Below are 22,627 nucleotides of genomic sequence, written 5' to 3'. Positions count from 1 at the left end.
ATAATCTGTTAAATGAAAAAAATAGTAATGTATTTATATTATGTTTCAAAAACAATTTAAATTAATATACATAGAAAACCCTAATTTAGTGCTTACATCACAATAGCTATTCAATAAATGATATTTCCTCTTAACCCTTTGATCTTTGTATTCATAGTACATTTGACTCCATCTTTTATTTCCTTCTCTTTCATATACATCTGCAGATAATGGATGTGCAAGGGAACCCCCAAAACTTATATAACACAAGGATGAACAAATTTCTACACTTACTGATTTGAATTCAGGAAATTCTATTTTTTCATATTTCTCAGATAATTCTAATATGTGGAAAGTCTGAAAACAATTACTATAGGAACTAGAAGAGCTTGAAAGAGCTAAAGAAGACGAACATTATCTGAAAACTGACATACAGATGTAAAGGTTAAATTCGTAACATATGTTAAATGTTGTTCAAAAAGGCAGCATGGAAGCGGGGACAGATAAAGGAAAAACAAGACATCATCATCATGGTAGCATGATGTGATCCCTTTGTCTCTTCCCTTCAATCTACAGCAAATAAAACATCCATAACTCAACAAAGGCTATGTGGCCCAACACACCAGGATGCCAGAGAGATCCACACATCAGTACAAATGAAAGTAGGTGGATTGGAGTATATAGAGGAGGCAAAGTGGGGGAACAGGGGAGGCAGTGCCCAGGATACTGGCCCCTTGGATGTGGCAGCTGAACCAGCCACCCCCAACCCCAGCGAACCTGGTGGGCAGCAGTGGAGATGCATGCGTGACTCTGGCCTCTCAGCTGTGGTGCTGCCTGTGGCTACAAGGAAATAGGCACAGTGGAGGCAGAGTCCTGTGATCCCAAGCCCCTGGATGCAGCTCAGAGCTTGGCAGCAGACATGACTAGCCTCCCAATTGCAGCAGCACCTGTGCCCACAAGGAAACAGACAACAGCAGAGGCAGTGCCCCACGTACCTGGTTCCCTTCCCTCACTCCCCTCCCCCAGCAGTGGTACTTTCAACCCAGGTGATGGCAGATGCAGCAGAGGCATCAGCCATCTCTGTACCCCTGAGGTGAAGCCAGTGACCACAGTGACACTGGCAACAGCAAAGCTTCAGTGACCCCAGAGGCACAGGCAGCCATGATGAGAGTGCCAGAAATACCCCTAATAGAGGCAATGGAAGGTAGAAATTGGTGATCCTCAAATATAGCCTGAGGCAGCTCGGGTGAGAGAAACCAAAAACTAGTGCTATAGCACCAGCTACTGAAAAAGAAAAGAAATCCCTCTATCTCCAACCAATTGAATAACTAGAATCAAAATAAACAAAGTTATAACTAAATAAGAAAAGTATTTGCTATGACAGATACCCTGGTAGAGGAATTACTTATCAATCACCACGAAAAACCATGGTAACACAGCATCACAAAAAGAAAATAACAATTGATCAGATACCAAACATAAAGTCATAGAAGACTGTGATCTAACTGTTAAAGAATTCAAAATAGCTGTCATGAAGAAACTCGATGAGCTACAAGAAAACTCAGGAAGGCAGTTCAATGAGCTCAGAAATAAAATCAATGAACAGAAGGAATACTTTACCAAATAGGTTGAAACTCTGAAAAACATCCAAACAGAAATTCTGGAGCTGAAGAATTCAATACATGAGATGAAGAATGCATTAGAAAGCATTGGAAATAGAGTAGACCATATGGAAGAGAGAATTGGCAAGCTTGAGCATAGAAAACTAGAAATTATACAGGTAGGAGAGGAGAAAGAATGAAGTTTTTTTTTTTTTTTAATGTGGAAATTCTTTTTGAGAATTATCTGACTCCATTAGAAAGGGCAACATAAGGAGAATGAGAAGGCAGCAGAGGGATTATTTAAAGAAATAATAGCTGATAACTTCCCAAACTTTGGGAAGGAACTGGATATACAAATCCATGAAGCTAATAGACGACCCAGTTATTGCAATGCAAAAGACCTTCTCCAAGACACATGATAAAAAAACTATAAAAAGTCAATGACAAAGAAAGAATATTAAAGGCAGCCGGGGGGGTGGGGGCGATGGGTTGGTGGGGGGAAACCCAATAACCTACAAGGGAACCCCCATTAGGCTATTAGTAGATTTCTCAGCAGAAAGTCTATAGACCAGAAGAGAGTAGAGTGATATATTCAAAATATTGAAAGATAAAAACTGTCAGCCAAGAATACTCTACTTAGCAAAGTTATCCTTTAAATATGAAAGAGAAATAAAGGCTTTCCAAGACAAACAAAAGCTGAGGGAGTTCATTGCCACTAGACCTGCCTTATAAGAAATGTTGAAAGGAGCTCTCCTACCAGAAACAAAAAGGCAAAGACATACAAAACTTTGAGCAAGGTGATATATATACAGACAGAATTAGGAAATTGCAACTCTATATCAGAATAGATTGGTAAACACTTAATTATAACATAAAAGTTAAAGGGAAAGGAAGCATTAAAAATAACTATACCACTTCAATTTGTGACAACAAAAACAGAGAAGGGGAAGGGGAAAACGACAGGATCTGCACAGGGAAACGAAGATAAGATGCTATCAGCAGAAAAAGGACTATTTCATCTATAAGACATTTTATACAAACCTCATGGTAACCACAAAACAAAAATTCAGAGAAGAGACATGAAATGTAAAAAAGGAGAAACTGAGAAATGCATCAGAGAAAACCACCAAACTGAAATGGCAGACAGAAACACAAGAAAAAAGAAACAATGTAAATATAGAGCAACCAGAAAGCAAAAGATAAAATGTCAGAATAAGTCCTTATATATCAATAATTATTCTAAATATAAGTGGATTGAATTTACCAGTTAAAAGACAGAGTGGCTGGATGGATTAAAAAACAAGACCCAACAATATTCTGCTCCCAGGAGACTCATATCAGCTCTAAAGACAAATATAGGCTCCAAGTGTAGGCATGGAACATGATACTCCAAGCAAATGGCGACCATAAGAAAGCAGGTGTAGCTCTACTTATATCAGACAAAATAGATTTCAAGCCAAAAAAGATAACAAGAGACAAAGATGGACATTATATAATGATAAAGGGGGAAATCTATCAATAAGACATAACATTTTAATAAATATGCACCTTTTATATATATATTTATATATAAATATACATATTTATAAATATACAAAGTAATTATTAACAGACCTACATGGAAAATTGCAGGCAACACAATAATAGTAGAGGACTTTAATACCCCACTTATATCAATGGATAGATCATCCAGACAGAAAGTCAACAAGGAAACAGCAGTCTTAAATGAAACATTAGATCTGATGGACTTAATAGATATATATAGAACATTACATCCAAAAGTAGCAGAATTCATGTTCTTCTCAAGTGCTCATGGAACATTCTAAAGAATAGACCATGTTTTGGGAAACAAGATAAGTCTTAATAAATTGAAGAAGGATGAAATCACATCAAGCATCTTTTCTGACAACAGTGGTATTAAACTAGAAATCAACTACAAGAAGAAAGCTGGAAAAGTCACAAATATGTGGAGACTAAACAGCATGCTACTGAACAACTATTGGATCAACAAAGAAATCAAAGGAGAAATAAAAAAATACCTGGAGAGAAATGAAAATGAAAACATGACATACCAAAATCTATGGGATGTAGCAACAGCAGTAATAAGAGGGACGTATATAGGCCTGCCTTAGGAAACAAAAATCTCAAATAAACAATCTAACATTACACCTAAAAGAACTAGAGAAAGAACAAACAAAGCCCAAAGTCAGTAGAAGGAAGGAAATAATAAAAATCAGAGCAGAAACAAATGAAATAGAGACTAAAAAGACAATAGAAAAAAATCAATGAAACTAAGAGCTGGTTCTTTGAAAAGAAGACAAAATTGACAAACCTTTAACTAGACTCACTAATTAAGAGAAGGCCCAAATAAAATCAGAAACAAATAGGACTACATCAAACTAAAAAGCTTCTGCATGGCAAAGGAAACTATCAACAAAATGAAAAGACAAGCTACCAAATGGGTGAAGATATTTGCAAATCATACATCTGATAAGGAATTAATATCCAAAATATATAAAGAACCAATATAACTCAACAACAGAAAACTAACAACCCAATCATAAAATGGGCAGGGGATCTGAACAGACATTTTTCCAAAGAAGATATATAGATGGCCAACAGGCACATGAAAAGATATTCAGAATCACTAACTATTAGGGAAATGCAAATCAAAATCTCAATGAAATATCACCTCACACCTGTCAGAATGGCTACCATTAAAAAGACAAGAAATAACAAGTGTCCGCAAGGACGTGGAGAAAAGGTAAACTTTGTACACTGCTTGTAGAAATATAAATTGGTGCAGCCACTATGCAAAACAGTAGGGAGATTCCTCAAAAAATTGAGAGTAGAACTACCATATAATCCAGCTATTCTACTTCTGGGTATATATCTAAAGAATAGGAAAACACTAAGTTTGAAAGATCTATGCTCCACTATGTTCATTGCAGCATTATTTACAATAGCCAAGACATGGAAACAACCTAAGTGCCCATCAACAGAAGAATGGATAAAGAAGATGTGATACACACAGACACACACACACAGACACACACACATAATGGAATACTACTCAGCCATAAAAAGATGGAATGTTGCCATTTGGGACAACATGGATGGACATTGAGGGTGTTATACTCAGATGGAGACAGACAAATACCATATGATTTTGATCCTATGTGGAAGATGAAACAAACAAATACATAGATACAGAAAACAGATTGGTGGTTACCAGAGGGGAAGGGGAGTGGGGAGAAGAGGAAAGGGTTAAATGGAGTCATTTGTACAGTGCTGGATAGAAAGTAGATTTTTGCTCGTGAACACAATGTTCAGAGGTCAAATTATAATGATGTGTACCTGAAATCTATATAATGTTATAAACCAATGTTAACTCAAAAAAAAAAAATCAAAACATACACACACAGACACACAAAGGAAAAACAGATAACAATTTGGAATTTTAAATATTTTTCTTTGTTATGTTGTCCATTTTTTCTTATATAATGTGAAGTCATGTTGTTAGAAGAAAATTAGTTTAAGTAATTTTATCTTCCTAATAGGTTAGATATTTTACCAGTATATATGACCTTCATTAACCCTACGTTTAACCCTAAACTCGTGAGTTTTTTTTCTTTAAAATGTATATTGTCTGATATCTGCATATTAACACCAACTTAGACAACTTTGGTGATGTTGATGGTACTAAACAAGAACAATGGCCTGCCCCCGCCCCACGTCCCCACACATATCATGCATCATTAGCAGTTTTCCAATATATTGGACATATTCTTTGATTCTTTCCCCTTTATATTTGCATTTTTAGAGAAATATTTTTTGATTATTATTAATAACTTTAGAAACCAAGATGCCTCTAACAACCAGGAAACAGATTTGCCAGTTCTGCTACCCATTTACACCGACAGCTATTAATTTTCCCTGGTGCCTTGCACTCTAGTACAGCAGTACCTTTGTTTTATGTTTGAAATTCTGTTACATAATAATGTTGAAATGGCTGAAGGGAATCATTTGTAGAAGTTTTATTCCCTCACATGGGAGAAAATAGGCAAATAAATCAACAAAGCAAATGTGTGCTAAAACAAGTGCAAACAGCACTTATGAATGATGAAAATAATGACATTGGGTTTAAAGCTACTTATCTCTATAATGACTTTTCTTATAGGAATTCTAACACCTGCTCATTGAGCTTGAATAGAAACAAAGTCATCTTTGAACAAACTTTCTTTCATTAGCATTTATGCCTATGATTTAGTAAAGTTCCTAGTTCATAGCGTGCAAGTTTATATGTAAAATTTTGTTTTCTGAAAAGTGTCCCTATGTTTGTTTTCCGTTAAAATTATGAAATTATGAGTTTCTCATTTCTAAAGGAATCAGTATCAGAAGTGGCATACAGTGATATACCTTTACCTATATTTTCACTCTCAATATTGCTTTCACTATTATAATTGTGACTTATTCCAAAAACTAACAAAAACAGATTGTGAACATGTTTATTTTTATACTCATCAGTTATAATTTGTTGAAGTGCACGTATTACTTGAAATAAATATGCTTCATTTCCCAAGGAGTGACTAAAATTTTTGCATGTAAAGCAGAAGACCCTGTGTTAATTGAGTCCTTGAGTCCACATTTGAAGACTACAAACAAATTTCCCACATAGATGTTTTTCAAAATATATATGTATATATTATGTTCCTCAAATATCTGCATGGCTTTCTTCCTCACTCATGTCACCTTAAGACTGACTCATTCACTCTCAAGGATTCACAACCTAAAGCTGCATGGACATTTCAAAATTCACTTCAGTTACTCTACCATTTGTTCAACATTTCTTTCTTTTTTTTTTTCCTGAAATGCTTTATTACTGAATTTTTAAAAAAAATTTTTTGTTTATTGCAGTAACATTGGTTTATAACATTGTATAAATTTCAGGTGTACATCATTATACTTCTATTTCTGCATAGATTACATCATGTTCACCACCCAAGTACTAATTACAACATTTGTTCAACGTTTCTTATTTTTCTAGCAAGGCCCTATTTTGTTATACATTGACTATATGTTCTATAATATGTCAGAGGGGATGGATTGTGGGAAGTTAAGATCATATTTTCATTTCTCAATCCTGTTCTGTAAAAATAGTATTTCTTGATATATGTTATAGAGTCTATGTAATTCCCCATATCTGAACTAATTTTTATACCTTTGCATTTAAATATTCTTGATCTTCTCCAGTACAGTAGTCTAAGATAGTGGGGGTAGTAGAGTAGACAGTGAAAACCATACTATATTCCAAATGAATTTAATTTAGTACATATTCCCTAAGTATACCATGCAACTAGTATAGCTGTCAAGTAGTACAACAATCTGTCCATATATGCCATAGAAAGAGTTGTTTTGGAAATTTCCGATATTAACAAAATAAGTCTCCATATAGAATGCTCCAACTTTCTCACAGATACAGAAACTAGTTGTGACGTTTCGTATTTCCTATCTATGCATAAATTCGAATAAAATGTATGTCCCTAGGACTCAAATTTCTCTTTAAAATAGTCTTGGCCAACGAAATGATGTTTTACTTCATCATTTTATTTGTTTGTCAATCCATAATATCTACCTGGACATTTAGCAATTCTTTCAATAGACATATATCAAGGGAAAACTGTGTGCATCAAAATTTCAAATATATGCTACAGAGAAAAATCAGTATTAATATTTATATGCCAAAGGGCATGGAAAATTATATAACTAATGACAATATGGAAATAATATTTTTAAAAAGTGCCTTCACATTTTATGTAAGAAAATTGGTGTTTTGGAGGTAAATGTTACATTAAATAAGGAGGTTCGTAAAACATAATATAGTTGAAATATATGGAGCAAATATATAAATGCATATTACAAACCCATGATAATAAATGTAAATGTTATAAATACCCATGCATATTTAAGGGTGAGAACTGCTTACCATGCCGTAAGTAATCATGGCTTTGACTCAAGAGTCTCACGCCTTAGGCCATCATCAAAGAAACTGTGGTCTAACAGCGTGTTAGCTTGCAAGTAGGGTAAAATCTAAAACCCTCCTGAGTTCTTGACAGATTATTTGACTTTATTCTGTGTATAAGATCAAACAGATGTAAAAACTCAGATAAGCGTTATTAATCACACCTGTTAAGTGCCACGTGTTATGCTCCAACAAACCTTCCATCTTCACGTACCCTACTCAATGTATGCTGATTGTGACGATGATACTTTATATTTTTAATGCTTAGTATACCTTATAAGTTTATTACTTATCAACACATTCAAACCACAAAATAACTCTATGGATTAGGAATTATTTTTGTTTTACAGATGAAAAAACTGAGCAATCAAATGAGCTCTCCGAGGTCACATAGCTAGTCACATTAGATCAAGGATTCTAATCCAGGTAGTTGAGTAGTACTTCATCTTCAATATGTACAATGACCCACTGCTATGCTCTTTCTTTCTAGAGTGGTCCCTTTTCAATAGGTCGATCTTTTCTGCATTTGTCCTTGTCTCTAGGCCATCATCATAAATTGAACTGGAAAGTATGAATACCCAGAAAAGGAATCAGCTAGGAGGTGATGTTAGGTAATTCATATCTAAATTGTTAAATCTTGGAGGACAGACATAGAGCTTTATTCCTTAAATTAGTAACCACAACAATAACAACAACAACTGGATATATGTTGTTTTTCAATTAATGACTAATTATGAAAGGAAAGATAAAGAAGGAAGAATGGAAGGAAGAAGGCAGGCAGGAAGGGAGGAGGGAAGGAAGGAAGGAGGGTAGGTAGGTAGAGACAGGGAGGGAGGAAAGTCAGTGTTACTTACAGGTAACAACTGTGAAAAAACTAGGGGATAAAGTCCAAGCGTAAAATAGTACTGTTTTCTTTTTTGAAAGTATTCACAACTTTTCAAAGGAATTGGAAATAGATGTTTATCTACTTTACTACCTAAGTTTTTGCATTAATGCTCAGTAATGCAAGTGAAAGTAACAGAAACCTAGCTACAGGATAATGTGTATGTGTGAAAGATAGCCATTTTCCTTTTTAAAAATGATTTTTAAGGAACTAATACCCAACCACTAATAATATAAAACACTGTACAGTGAAGAATAAAAGAAGTAATGCAGTGAAGGACTGCAAATAACAATTTTGCTAAAGTAGTCAATCTTTCATTGTCATCCTTGGAGGACTTAGTGCTTCAATGATATATTTGGGAAAAGGGCTTATCAATTAAAATAGATACAACACATCTATAAGTGTACCATAAATTAATAAAATTTTGATGTTGGACATTCTTTTTCTGAGTGGTGGTATATAATATTAAAACTTTATTTTAGAGGCCAAGAAATTTAGGGAATTTATCAATAATTCACCATTTAGAAACAATGCATTTCCAGACTAGGATGAGCATAAGAGAGGATGGTGGTAGCGATTTTTTAGGCCAGCTAAAACAAAGTCCCAGGATAGAAAGACTATATCTAAGCCTCCCCTGAATGTACCCACATCGCCTGCCCACACCTTCTAACTTTCGTTTCTACCACGTCTTCTAACTTTTCCTTTTCCTTAAATCAAACAGTTTGTGGAGGTTCTGGGGGAATTTTCTCCTTTTACAAAGCAACTGTTTCTTCCCAACATCTCATTGGGATAAAAATCCATTTTTGTCACAATATATAAATGGGTGCAATTTCATTTTGTGTTGAGATGTAATGATTTACGTATGAACTCTGTGGTGTGAAGAGATGCAGACTCTTTTAAGATTCTGAAATTTCAGAATGCAAGTGATCAACGTGCACCCAGTGAGGGCCTCCCGCCTCAGCTGTTGACAGAGGTACAGTAGGAATATGTGATTCACAATATCAGAGCGAGGTGGTGGCAACTCAGGTTGAAGGATGACCTGGTTTGAAGACTATTTCAGGCCAAAGGATGCTAATAGAGTTGTAGGTTGAAAAAATGGTGTGGAGGAGTCCTGGACCTCTGGATCCTGTCAAATCATCTGAGTTGCCAGGAAGAGTTTCTGACAAGAAGTGAGGGCCTGTGTTTCACTGACAGAACTGGGATTGTCTTTTAAGAAATATTAGCAACCAGCTTAAAATAGAACACATTATAAATATTGAACCTCTTATTTAAGAATGTTCTCTACTAAATGTTGTAACTTAATTTTATTTATTTGGGAATGTTTGATGTGAGTATATTTTATAAATTTTATTAGTGAATGAAATTTGTTCTTTATGACAGATTTCTCTGTGATCAAGCAAATACTACAAAACATAAGCTACACAAACATCTGACTCATTTTTGAAAAATAAAATATTTGGGGATTGAAATGAAAGGATTCTAGAATTAGACAGGAATTCCCATAAAAAGCTGCAGAGAGAGTGCCATTCACCAGGGCATTACGTTTACAAAGAATGAGGGACAAGTTTGGAAATGTAGAATCAATAAAATAAAGGTACAATATATAAAAGTGAGTATCAGTGAATACAGGTAATAAAAATTGAAATAATTTTTGTGAAATTCTTACTTTTATTCCGAGTTACTGAGAAATGCAAACCTTCTTAAAGCATCTTAATGCATATTGTGCATATATGTGTATAAGCATATATACATAAAATATATAATATATATTATATATGTAAAATTAGCTTTTAAAAATGTGTATAATTTCATTTTATCCTACAATATAATAAGATGAAAATAGTATTTCACTCAAGAAAAAAAAAAGCCAGATAATTAACTAAAGAAATACAATGTTTCTTAATTCCTTCAGAGAGCTGAATTACAAGGTAACAAGTCCCCTGAACTTCCAGAAGGAATAGCACCCATCCCCACAAGAGAGACAGGTTACTTAGACTGTCTGGCCTGTTGCAGAACGTGGGAAGGAATCAGGACCACAATATAAGCAGGCAGGAGGAAATCAGATAAAAGTTTTACAGATTGCTCAAGACCGAGTTTGAGCTAGGGTGATAGTATATACAAACCCTGGGAGAACCCGGTATGGAGTTCAACTACTCACAGACTACCATGGATTTCTGCCAGGTGCTTTTGTTTGTGGAAGGTGCAAGAGACCAGCGAGAGCCTCTCCCTGGTGCAGGGATAGGGGAGGAAAGGCTGTAACCTGCAAAAAAGGCACAAACCCTTGCAACCCTTCTCAGAGGCTTTTCTCAAAGCCTCAAGCCTCAGGGGGCAGGACAGAAAAATTTATCTTTCCTGGAACCAAATAGACACATTGTTGCTAAAAGAACATAAAGAGACGGCTAGGTCACTTCCCGGGAGTGGTTAGAAACAGAATTGTTTAGCCTCCTATGCCAATTAGAGGTCTCCTATCACTGGGGAGGGTGGGAAACTTTCTCCATCACAAGACTCACACAGATACAAGGCAGAGCTTCACTGCCATGAGACGGAGGGAGAGGAATGCTGAGAAAGCCACTCTTCTGGGACGCAATGACACAGAGCTCACTGAGCTACAGGGACAACAAGAGAACATCCCAAAACACACATACCTGACCTGTGAGCCTAGCAAGCACCAGGTAACAAGTAGAAACTGTCTACTACTAGGGGAGGGATAAAGCATGGAGAGACGCACCCCTCATGAGGTGCAGCCTAAAGAATCAGCTGAAACCTGAGGGGAGACCTTAATTCTGAGGAAAAGCCACGTTTAGTACGTTGAAAGTAACCATAGCAACCAAAACCCCAAATCCTGGTCCACCCCGACCATAATGATTCAGTCCCTTGAACTAACCACCTGAAAAGAGACTACCCATTTCCATGCGTAAATGCTACTCACCTCAATATCTATCATTATACACAGGACGTCTGGAATTGAGTTAAAATTTTTGAGGCACTCTAAAAGCAAAAATATATATGTCAAGCAATCTAGAGAACCAGACTGAGAGATGACACAGGCATTGGATGGTGACTTCAAGTAACTATTTAAAAATGTTAAAGAACCTAGGGGAAATGGCTAACACCACGCATGCACTAATAGGACATTTCAGAAAGGAGATGGAAACTAGAAGAAAGCATCAAAATGAAATGCTACCCTAAAAAGCAGTAATTGTGGTGATCTCCTTTGATAGGCTCATTCAGTAGACTTGACAGAGCTGAATTTAGAGAAATTGAACATAGGTCAATGCAAATTATCAATCAGAAACATAAAAAGAAAAAAGGGGAGGGTGAGAACAGATCATCAAGTGCTCAAATAGTTTAACATACATGAAGTTGAAATTCCATAAGGAGAAGAAGAATTGTTTGCATTGATGATTGCCAAGAAATTTAAAAATATAATAAAAGAAATCAAGCAATGAATCCAAAAAGTGAAGAAAAGTCAAAGTAAGATAAATATCAAAGACAGAGAGACACACACATACACACACATACACACACCAGTAAACACAAACACACCTAGACAAATAATATTCAGCTACCTAAAAATCTAGATGAAAGGAAAGTCTTGAAGTCAGCCAGATACAAAAGACACATCAAATACAGAAAAACAAAAATAACAATGACAGAAGATTTCTCATCGGAAAACCTGGAAACCAGAAACTGGAGTGATTTTGAAGTATTGGAGGAAAGTCCTGAAAAGTTGTAATTTTATATTGAATACAAATATGTTTTACAACTGCAAACTTTCAGACTTTCAGACAAACAAAAATCGAGAGAATGAATTGCCTGCCAACATGCACTATAAGGAATGGTAAATACCAGAGAAAAACTTAGATCTACACAAAGAAATGAATAGTTGCAGAAATGGTAAAAAGAAAAGTAAATATAAAAGGCATTTATTCTTATTTTTCAAGACTCAAAAGATAATTGATTGCCTAAAGCAATAATAATAACAATTAATTATGGATTTTTATACCATGTAACTTTAAAATATATGATAACAAAGAACACAAAGGATGGGGAAGTAAATTGGAACCACACTGCTGTAATGTTCATCTAATACAAGCAAAAATGTATTATATTTGAGGGTCCTTTGTGATAAGTTAATGATATATATTATAAAACTGAGAGCAACTAATAAAACAATTAGAAAAAAGGTGTAACTAATAAGTTTTAAAAGGACATAAAACCAAATAATAAAAAATACACATTTAATCCAATGTTAGGCAGAAAAAGAGAAATGGAGAAAAAGAATAGATAGAAAAAATGAAAACCAATTAGCAAGATGATATATTTATATCCAAACAAATCAATAATTGTATGGAGTGTAAATGGTCTGAGCACCCTAATAAAAAGATAGTGATTGTCAGGTTGGCAATAAAAGCAGGAACCTGCAATGTACTTTCTATAAGAATTCTATTTTAAATATAAAGGTATATAAGCTAAAAGTGAAAGAAGAGGAAAAAATACCATAAAAAATTGATCACAAGGAAGCTGGAGGGTCTATATTAATATCAGACAAAGCAAGCTTCAGATCCAGGACTATTAGAAGAGATGAGGAGGGATGTTGCATAATGATAAAAGACTATTCAGCAAAGAGACATAACATGCTTAATGTTTAATGCACCTGAGAATAGAGCCTCAAATTGCATGAAGTAAAACCTTATGGAACAAAAAAAGAAGTAGACACATCCACAATTATAGTTTGAGACGTCAGTCCTCCTCTTTCAGTAACTGATACAGCAAATAGACAATCAGTCAAGATACCGAGGTCTGAACGACACTACCAACCAATTCGACCTGCTTAACAATTAACGAGAACATTCTGCCCAACAGTAGCAAATACACATTCTTTTCAAAAACAAATAGTTTCTCTATATCAGTGACCAGTTTCTCTTATAGTTAATATCTTACATTAACATGGTATATTTATCATAACTAAGAAACCAACTTTGGTATGTTATTATTAACTAACCTCCACACTTGATTCAGATTTCACTAGATTTTCCACTACCGTACACTCTCTGTTCTAGGATCCCATCCAAGATATCACATCGCATTTGGTTGTGGTGTCTCCTTAGTCTCTCCAGTCTGTAACAGTTTCTCTATCTTTCCTTGTTTTTTATTACCTTGGCAGTTTTGAGGAATACTTTTCAGGTATTTCATAGAATGTGCCTTAATTTGGGTTTTTCTTTTCTATTCCTCTTGATTAGATTGAGGTTATGGGTATTTGAAAGAACAAAGATGGAGTCCCCGTTTCATGACATCAGGTCAGGTGTACAGGCTATCAACATGATTTATTACTGATGATTTTAATCTGATTCACCTGGCCAAGGTACTGTTTGACAGTTTTCTCCACTGTAAGGTTACATTTTTACCGTGCTCTATTCTTGAGAAACAAGTCGTGAAGTGTTGCCTGCACTCAAGGGAGAGGGAAGGTGATTAAACTTCACCTCTTGAAGGGGAAAGTATCTATATAAATCAGTTGGATTCTTTTTTAAGGATAATATGTCTGTTTTCCCTATTTATTTATTTAATCATTTATTTACATCAGTATGGATTCATGGGTATTTAGTTTTTGCTTGGGTTATAATCCAGTACTGTGTATGGATAGTATATTTATATTATTAATAATTATTAGTAAAATATTAATACTCATTTGAGTGATCATTAATTTTAAATGAAAAGTATATCAAGTTTGCATCAAACTACTTCATTAGTCAATGCTTTTTAGCAAGTTAAATGACTTCTTAGAGTGACTATTTTTAGTTAAACATGAGGTTCACATATAAACAATTTAATTTATCATCAAATGTTCTTCCATCCTTCTCCTATTTCTGAAATCCTTTATCTATTCTCATTTCTTTTTATTGGCCAGGTGAATCTTTAGAGATGGGAATATTAGCGTCAATCTCATTATTATTACAAATCATTTTCATGTTTTGTCACAAATAAAAAGGAAACCAGTTTTCACTTCATCTACTATATTTTTATTTTAATTTCAACTGGATTGTAAAAACATTATGAAATAAATAAGGAGACGTAAAGCTTACAACTTACTGTTGCATCTTGTTTCTCCTTAAAACACTTCTGGGCAAAATAACATATGCTGTTTTCTTGCCAAGTGTCTGGTATATCTGCAACCCTCTCTCTCGTCTAGAACAGAAATTGCACACTAAAATGTGTTTCAGCATATATACTTATTTTAAGCTCTTTAACATTTACATATTCCATATACTTGAAGCTAGATTGCATTCTACCAGGGGAACTTGCTTGTCAGTATTGGAGGCAAGTAGAAAATGTCCCTACATGAATCCTGGAGAGGTCTAGCAGAAAGTGCCCACCACAGCATCATTGTACAACATTCACATTTCCTATAAAATCACCCTAGATCTACAGAAGAGTAAAATAAAGAAACAGTGACAACAAAACCCCGATGAAATAACTCAAAAACTCAAGAGGATTGTCTAAACTTTTAAGTCTAAAGTGAATCAAATCATCTACAAGAGTTGATAAAGAAGCAATACTTCTATTTTTTAAATTTTATTTTTACCAAAAATTTCATCTATTTAAGATGTACAGCATGATGATTTGATATACACATACACAGTCAAATGATTGCTACAGTCAAGCTAATTAACATTTGCTATAATCTCCTCACATGCCTACCATTTCTTTTTGTGTGATGAGAGCACCTGAAATCTACTCTCTTAGTAAATTTCCAGTATTCAGTACAGTATAATACAACCACAGTCATCATGCTGTACATTAGATCTCTAGAATTATTCATCTTACATAACTGCAGCTTTGTACCTTTTGACCAGCATTTCCCCATTTCCCTCATCTTCCTGCCCCTGGTAACCACATTTTTACTCTCTGCTTTTATGTATTCGACTTTTTTAGATTTCACATGGTAAGTGAGATCATTCTGTTTTTTCTTTCTGGCTTATTTTACTTAGCATAATGTCCTCTGGCTTAATCCATGTTGCTGCAAATGGCAAAATTTCCTTTATTAAGGCTGAATAATATATATATATTATATTAGTTGTGTAACTAATAAATATATAACTATTTATAGATTCATCTATTGATGGACACTTAGGTTGTTTCCATATCTTGGCTATTGTGAATAATGCTGCCGTGAACATGGGAGCACAGAAATCTTCAAGGTGGATTTTACTTCTTTTGGTTATATACCCAGAAGAGGAATTACTTGGTCATATGGTAGTTCTATTTTTAGATTTTTGAGGAATCTCTATATTGTTTTCTGTAATGGCTGTACCAATTTATATTCCACCAACGGCGTACAAGACTTCCCTTTGCCAACACTTATCTTTTATTTTTTTGATAATGGCCATTCTAATAGATGTGAGATGAAATCTTATTGTCTTCTTTGTATTTCCCTGATAATTAGTGATGTTGAGCACCTTTTCATATACATGTTGACCATTTGTGTGTCTTCTTTGGAAAAATGTTTATTTACATACTTTGCCTATTTTTTAATTGTGAGTTCCTCATATATTTTGGATATTAACCCCTTATAGATATATAGTTTGCAAATATTTTTTGCCATTCTGTACATTGTCTTTCCATTTTGTTGATTATTTTCTTTGCTGTGCATAGGCTTTTTAGTTTGATATAGTCCCACTTGTTTATTTTTGCTTTTATACTTATTTAATTTTTTAATGTTGAATAATGATTTTTAAATGAATAGACTTTATTATTTTGAGCATTTTTAAGTTTATAGAAATACTGAGCAGAAAGTTCAGAGAGTTCCCATAAACCTCCTCACACCCTCCCCTAGTTGCCCCTATTATTAACATCTTACATTAGTGTGGTACATTTGTTACAATTGATGAGATAATATTCATACACTGTTATTATTCAACATTCATAGTATACATTAGGATTTATTCTTTGTGTTGCACATTCTATGGGTTTTGACAAATGTATAATGACATGGATCCACCTTTACCATAACATACAGAAAATTTTCACTGCTCTGAAAATGCCCTGTGTTCCACCTATTCATTTCTCCTTCCCTCCCCACAAACCTCTGCCAACCAATGATCTTTTTGTTGTCTCCATAGTTTTGTCTTTTCCAGAATGTCATATAGTTGAAATCATACAGTACGGAGCCTTTTCAGATTGGCCTTTTTCCTTAGTAATGTGCAATTAAGGTTCCTCAATGTGTTTTCTGGGTTTAATTGCTCATTTCTTTTTAGCACTGAAAAATTCTATTGTATGGATGTACTATGGTTTGCTAATCCATTCACTCATTGAAGAACATCTTGGTTGCTTCCAAGTTTGGGCAATTATGTATTAAGCTGCTGTAAACATGTGTGTGCAAGTTTGTGTGTGGACATAAACTCTCAACTCATTTGGGTAAATGCCAAGGAGCATGATTGCTGGCTCACATGGTAAGAGAATGCTTAGTTTTGTAAGAAACTGCTAAAGTTCCTTCCAAAGTGGCTGTACCATTCTGAGTTCTAACAGCAATGAGTGCGAGTTCTTGTTGATCCACACCCTCTCCAGCATTTAGCGTTGTCAGTGTTTGGGATTTTAGCCATTCTCATTGGCGTTTTGTACCTCATTGTTTTAATTTACATTTTCATAGTGACATATGGTATTGAGCATCTTTTTATATGCTATTTGATATCTGTACATCTTCTTTGGTGTGGTATCTTTTCAGATCTTTTGCCCATTTGTTAATTGCATTTTTTTTTTTTTACTGATGAATTTTAAGAGTTCTTTGTATATTTTGGATAATAGTCCTTTATCGCACATAGGTTGTGAAAATATATTCCCCAGTCTGCGGCTTGTCTTTTCATTCTAACAGTCTTTTAGAGCAGAAGTTATTAATTTTAATGAAGTACAACTTATCATTTTTTTTCCCTCACATAACTTACTTTTTGTATTTTACTTAAGAAGGCATAGCCAAACCCAAGGTTACCTAGATATTTCTCCTAAGTTATCTTCTTTGAATTTTCTTACTAAGAAAAATATATTTTAATTGGAATAATATGGGAATATATAATAGATTTTTAAAAAAAAAAGTATTGAAGAATGAGGGTAAGAAAAGAGATGTACCTGGCAAATTCCAAGATCCAGGTCATTCTCAAAAGTGGAATTTGACCAGATCAATCTACTACATACTTGCATAATTAACCTCAAGATTCCAGCTTCTTAGGGTGAAAACATTTGTCTGGCCAAACTTAGATTACATTCCTATCTCTCCACTAGTAAGGAGCATTATAGATGGACGGATAATTAATGGAAAATAGTCAATTCTCTAAGAGCAAGTCAGAAAAATATGGGAAACCAGAGTGTTCAACACACGGGACAGATCACAACCCCATAAAAATAGTGGTGTTTTAACTTGTAATAACATAACTGACAGTTCTTCAGAGATATTTTTTGGTCTTGATCCCATTTATTCTCTTGAAGGATCTAAGATGTATATTCTCCTTTTATTTTTTTTTGCTTCATGTATCCCATTTGTGAAAGTTGGACAAACTATCAAAAATTTATGGTCAAATATAGTCAAGGACTTTTTAAGGAGTGCCAATTACATCTAGACTTTTTATAAGTCCTTGGGGTAAATAAAGACAGGAAAAGAAAATAATTATTAAAGGCAGATGCCATTTGCCTAAATAAGTATTCTATATTCTATTCCAAGGCAGGTCCCTAATGAGTAGCTATTAAAATGGACTTTCTAGCTATTAGGTGGGTAATGGGTAAAAAGGAGTTTGATTCATTGACTTTGATGCTTTATATAAGCTCAGTGGGGCTCATGGATTGCTATCATTTATGCATCAAGAATTCTAAAACTAAATGCTGTCTTCACATCAGTCATGGGTGAATATGGTGCTGGCCTGTTTAATTGACTGGAAAACACTAGTACGTCAAGATTAATAGAAATGGAATTTGGATTCTAATTTCTATTTCTCAATAGTAATGCAGTTACTATTGAAGTGCTAGGTAAAATTTCAGACCCTATGAAAATATCAGTTAAAAATATATACTACCCTCAGAAACAAATAATGAAGCATCCTTTAAAAATAGCCAACCCATACTATAAAATTTATTTTCCTTAACCCTGGATGTTATATCTCAGATATTCTGTTTTCATATCTTTTTGTATAGTAGAAGGTCATATGAAATCCTGTATTCCATTGTCAAATATTGTATACCTTTGGGAATTTTTTTCACTTTGTCATTTGAGGAATGAACAAATGGACAACATTCATTCCTTTACTATATTCTTATTTTATGCTTATAATGTTCCAAGTACTCTTTTAGGTGTGAAATTTGCAAAGGTAAACAAGTGTAGTTCCTCCTATCAAAAATCTTACTTATGGAAAAGAGAGGAAGTATAAGATTATGGAAACATGAAAGTTCCACATAGAAGACTAAAGATATGACCAAATCAAACAAAAATGGTGTGAATCTTCATCTTTACTGAAACTGAGGAATGGTCTCAAACCAAAATACACATTAAGGTAATTCTGGTAGATCAACCAGAAGATAGAAAAAGCTTGAAATAAATCATGGAGGGATGACTCACAATTCTGATTGCCCAAGAAAGTGGCAAGTAAATCTTCCTCATATCCTATAAGATATAGAGGCAAGAAGAGCTGTCTCATTTATGATAAGGATCTTTCCCCTGGGAGTCCATTTAAAACAGTATAAATCAATAAATTTATTAAATTGTAGCAGCAGTACTAGAAGAATAATGGGATGCCTGTTTCAATCAGAAAATGATAATTGGAAAATCCGTGTAGGGCATTTTTTTTTTTTTTTTTGATGAGTGTATTAGTTTCCTAAGGCTGCCATAACAAAGTGCCACAAACTGGGTGCCTTAAAACAATAGACATTTATTGTTTCACAGTTTTGGAGGTTAGATATCTAAAATCAAGGTGTTTTCAGGACCATACTCTCTCTGAAACGCGTAGGGGCAAATCCTTCCTTGCCTCTTCCTGGTTGCTAGTGGTTTGCCAGCCATCTTTGGTATTCCTTAGCTTTCAGCTGCAGCATCTCAATCTCTGCCTCCATTTTCCCTGTGTATGTCTGTCTTCACGTAGTGTTTTCCTCTTCCTATAAGAATTCCAGTCATATTGAATTAGAGCTCACCCTAATGACCTCATCTTAATCACATCTGCAAAGATTTTATTTCTGAATAAGGTCACATTCACAAGTACTGAGGGTTAGGAGGACATCAACTTGTCTTTCTGAGGGACACAGTTCAACCATAAACAGTGAGTTTTCATCTTTGTTGCAGACTTATTCTGCTGTATGAAATCACCTTTTATTAAAAAGGAGACTCTCCCTAATGATAGAGAAGAGTGAATACATCATATGAAGTTGAGACTACTGTATATACCATTATATATCTTTATCAAGAAAGTATCTTAATACTTATTTTAAGAAAGCATGCAAAATTAAAAAAATAAAAGAAAGTAGAAATTAATATTGGTAAAAGCAGACATAGAAATACAATGAAATAGAAAAGAAGAAAATGTTGGAAAGGATAAAGTAATGAAAAGATGGTTTATATGCTTGATTTAAAAATAGAGACAGAGTAAAGCATTGAGGTTTAGGAGTGAAAACAGAGATTTATCCACAGACATAGCAAAAGTTAACAGATTTTTAAGAGAATATTAACTGAAAACTCTAGGGCAAGAAATTTTAAAATCTGAACGAAATGGATGATTTCTTAGTGATGGTTAAACTACTCATATTGATAAAAGAAGGACAAAGAAATTGATAAATCAATTACCATAGAAGAAATTGTGAAGATAATTAGAAGTTTATTTTTAAAAAGCACCCTGACGCAATGATTTTACAGATGACTTCTACCTAATTTTTAAATAGTAGTTAAATCCAATATAATAAAAACTTTTTGACTATAAAAATCATTAAATCTCCATAGTTACTTTATTAACCAGAATATGTTTAAAAACAATGTGATAAATTTAATTCAATAAAAGAAAACTACGACTACTTATGATTATGGATGCAAAATAAAAGCAAATGGAATCTATCAACTTATCAATAGATTATCAGGATTTATTCTAAGGCTTCAAGGGTGAATCAACATTAAGAAATTTAACAATGCAATATACTGTATTAATAAATTATAGAAGAAAAACCATGTGATCTTATAAAAATGCTAAGAAAACAGTTGATGATATTCAGTCAAGGTCACTCATTAAAAATCGAAACAAAGTTTGACAGCTGAGTGCTTCACCATAATTTCTTCACACTGACAGCTGCTAGAATGCTACTGTAGGCACAAGGCTTTGCATTTTGCCATGCAAAATAGATTATCACTTTCTACTGAGGCATGGGTAGAATCAAGATATATTTTTCACTATGATTGCTAATACACAGTTAGAGTGATGGGAATGTCACTAGATTAGTAAGATTTCCTTCATCTCTAGTATTGACTGACTAACGTAAACATTTCTCTGGTTCATCTCTAGAATTTAAGAGATTTGGTCAGTAGTGATAATGGAATTTTCATAGATGTATATATATTCTAATACCTTTACAATACCTTTTTTAATATATATATCTCTTTATATATTATATATACATATATATTTAATATATATATAAATAAAATACATTTCCATATTTTTACAAAATAAGGCAAGAAAGTTTATCCCTTACACCTTGGAATTAGAGATGGAACAATGGAGCAATTGGCTTTATAATGACAAAATTATCTCTGAATTTTTATCTGCATCTTAATGTTATTGTGTGCACAAAAATTCTTCTGTGGCATAGATTAAAGAATAATTGATATTCAGGGATATTAGAAAAAAAAGTTGACTTAGCTATTCCCCTGTTTGAGGTACCAAATGTTGCGTCCAAGGCAAAAGCAGATTTTGGCTGAATTCTAATGTCTCAGCCGATGTTTGGGCCTTCCTACTGAAAACCTAGGTTTATGTTCATGTCTAATTTTATTGTGGCTGTAAAAATGAGGTGGAAAACATGTCCTCACTTGTGGTAAATACTTATACCTGATTTTCAAATTGCAGCTCATTTCCACCAAAAGGTAAGCTTTGATACTCAGGAAGACTTCTCTCACTCTTCAGAGAATTAATCACACAAGACTAATTATTTAATGATAACTTTGTTCTTAGGTCCATTTTTATATATAATATTCTGCATGGTAATACTTCATTTATATATTTATCTTTGCTATCAGACTTTGAGTTCATTAAGATAAAAATCAATGCACTGCGGAAGTTCAATACATTATTATTGTGGAAACGATAAACTGAGAGGACTAAACTGAGAAATTCACCTTCCTAGTACTGAATCAAAGTGGTCTGGTTAACCACGTTGTACAGAGACATTTCAAATAACGGACAGACTCCTGTAGTAGAAACAAAGCTAAATATGCCATAAGATTTGTAAGTAAAATATGAAAATTCCCTAACATGGCAGAACAATGGATAAGGGCAGAAAATTCCATTTTGTAACTTTAAGAAACCAAAATACTTAATTACTTATCAAGGTAAAATGAATCCTTACTCAACCTACCTTGTAATTTCCTGACAGAAGGGAGTGCTGGCCATCATACCACCTAGGAATTCCCCTGTGTGCTTTAGTCTGTCAGCTGAAAAAGATTCAATGGATTATGACAGATGGGCATGAAGTCTGTCACCATTCTGATGGATTAAGGAGCAAAAAGCTTGATAAATGCTGATAGAGAGATTATGTCTTGACAATTATTTTTGCAAAGTCAATCATCTGTGTACTTGGTACTTATTATAATCTACTCTAGGAAAATTGTTATTGCCTACTAATTGGCACACATTTTGCTTCATTTTTTGACTTAAAATGTCAATGATAATTTTATGCCTAATGCGATTGTATGTAGCAATAAAGAAACACATCTAAGAAAATCATCAACTTTATAGTCTGCATGTTAAAAACTATTGATATTCCAAGATTTATCTCTATTTTATAAATATCAATATTAGATGTATCTTAAATGTGGAAATATGAAAAATATGTGACTAGATTATGACTATATCCAGTCAACATTCTCTTAATATTTTGTGTTAATCTAATAGCACACCTTAACAATTATTTCCA

General features: G+C 33.9%; 1 protein-coding gene across 2 annotated transcripts in view; it reads right to left on the bottom strand.

Annotated features, from left to right (window-relative positions):
• Nucleotides 1-22,125, bottom strand: part of LOC131393173 (cylicin-2-like) — a 163,873-nt gene extending 141,748 nt beyond the window's left edge. Inside the window, exon 1 of one of the 2 annotated variants that reach the window (XR_009215886.1) lies at nt 22,070-22,125. The gene's annotated coding sequence lies outside the window, so the exon portion shown is untranslated. The remainder of the gene's footprint in view (nt 1-22,069) is intronic. The other variant, XR_009215884.1, reaches the window with a different exon arrangement.
• Between the last annotated feature and the right edge of the window lie 502 nt (nt 22,126-22,627).

This window comes from Diceros bicornis, chromosome 28 (assembly GCF_020826845.1).
Source record: "Diceros bicornis minor isolate mBicDic1 chromosome 28, mDicBic1.mat.cur, whole genome shotgun sequence".
Lineage (NCBI taxonomy): Eukaryota > Metazoa > Chordata > Mammalia > Perissodactyla > Rhinocerotidae > Diceros > Diceros bicornis.
The sequence above is the reverse complement of the archived record's forward strand: the minus strand, read 5'-3'. Positions and strand labels throughout refer to the sequence as shown.